Here is a 1,946-nt window from a genome sequence, read left to right on the forward strand (position 1 = left end):
CTTAGTTCTTGGGGGACTTTGTTCTGTGGTCTGGGACTTCCCCCAGAGACGGTTCTGTCTGCCCCACAGACAAGCAGCACTCGTGTTGCTGAGAGCTCCACTGGGCCATGGTTTTCCTCCAGGCCCCCCAAAGCCCCTGTGCAGAGCTGATCTCTAGAGATTAATGGGTTTCTGTAGCTTATCCACTGCCCTGGCACCAGGGGTGTCTGGTTCGCCACAGTGCACAGGAGCCGTGAGCCATTAGCAGGTGGTGCCGACAGCTCAGGTCAAGCTAAGCTGCCACTCAGGACTGAACCCTCCAGGCCAGGACAGCAAACCAGTGTGGGAAGGCAACATGCCCATGACAAAGCAGCGGTGAGGTCCCGTGCTCTGGGGGGCAGAGCCGGCGCAGGCCTGGAAGGCAGTTCATAAGGTATGTTCCCAGAAGCACCAGCCCCCGTCACCCAGAGGTGAATACAAATTTGGCCACTTTCTGTGCAGCTAGAGGAGCTGCCTCTGCCCCCACTGATAGCAGGGGGAGGGGGGGCTGTGCTCCTGCTTATCCTCCACTGCTCCCACTCCGCCACAACAAATCCAAGACAGCTGCAACTGCCTCTGTTAGCCATGCAATGGGCACAATCAAGGTAACACAAAGGGGGGGAAGAAGATTTCACTGGTGGCCAGAGAGCCCACAGAGCAGCAGCCTGAGCTGGAGAGGGGCAGTTTTACAGCCAGGGAGATGAAGTGGCAGAAGCTGGATTAGAACCCACATTCCTCCCCCCCTTCTTAGCCCTGTGCCTATTCCACTACACCACAGTGCAGAACTAGTATGGGCCCCTCTGGCCCTGCCTTAGTGCACCAAGCACTACAGGGCAGTACCATGCCAAGGCAGCCATAGAGGATGCAGGTTCTAGTCCTGACTCTGACACTGGGGCAAGTCTCTTCCTGTGCCCCTGCTGGGGAGAATGGGGCAAAGGCACTGCGCAGGGGGTGTTGGGATGCCAGGCAGAGATGGGAGCTGCCTGCCAGCAGCACATGGGCTGGTAACTTGACAGACCTTTGTGGCTGTGCTGGGGGTCTGTCCTTTGGCCAGGAACAGGGGGGAGTTGTGGCCTACAAGCTGGGTATGCTGGGGGGTGCAGGAAAATTTTTGGGCTGGCAGGAGAGTCCAGAGTGATCCCCCGAATGCCTTCTCAAGCCCCAGCGGCAGTGTCCCCTGGAGGGCAGTCCTAAAACTAGCCCCCGGCCGGAGAACTGATGAGTGCTGTGGGGCTCGGTACAGGTGATCGGAAGCAGCCCCTGCAGTGGGCACCCAAAGAGCTGGGCAGGGGAGCGCACACCTGGCGCTGCTCTCTCTGCCTACCAGACAGCTGCGAGCCAGGGACCAGCCCAGCCCCTGGAAATGCACCTTCCTCCTCCAGGCCAGCGTGGCCTTTTACCTGCCCTCAGATTTAGCCTAAAGAACAAACGCAAAGGCAGAGAGAAGGAGACAATAGTGACATTTCCCTTCACATAGACGTCCCCCCACTCCACAGCGACCTGCTCTGGAACTGGCCCGGCCTCGAGTCTAGATTTTAGAGGCTGAAGATGGAAACCTTTCCCCAGTAGCTGCAGTGGCTCAAAGCCGTAGCGTCGCCAGTTTTGTGAAGGGGCTAAACTGTAGCCGGGCAAATCACATTTACAATGGAGTTTTCCATCCCGGCAGCTTCAGCGGGGTGAAAACCCCAGTGTAGTGAAGGCCATAAATTGTTCCTCAAGTGTGTCTAGGAGCCAGGGGAAAGAGTCTAGGAAACATCCTGCTGCCAGATGTGTGTGGAAAGTAATATGATCCCTGAGTGCCAACCCAGCCAATGGCTCATCTCTAAAAACATCTGGAAGAAGAACTTTGCTCAGCTGGCTCGTTGGTCTAGGGGTATGATTCTCGCTTAGGGTGCGAGAGGTCCCGGGTTCAAATCCCAGACGAGCCC

At 57.2% G+C, this 1,946-nt stretch overlaps 1 non-coding gene across 1 annotated transcript; it reads left to right on the forward strand.

Moving 5' to 3' along the window:
• Window positions 1-1,874: 1,874 nt before the first annotated feature.
• TRNAP-AGG (transfer RNA proline (anticodon AGG)) lies at window positions 1,875-1,946 on the forward strand. Its single transcript has one exon. It is a non-coding gene; the product is annotated as a tRNA-Pro (tRNA).

Source organism: Gopherus flavomarginatus, chromosome 1 (assembly GCF_025201925.1).
Source record: "Gopherus flavomarginatus isolate rGopFla2 chromosome 1, rGopFla2.mat.asm, whole genome shotgun sequence".
NCBI lineage: Eukaryota > Metazoa > Chordata > Testudines > Testudinidae > Gopherus > Gopherus flavomarginatus.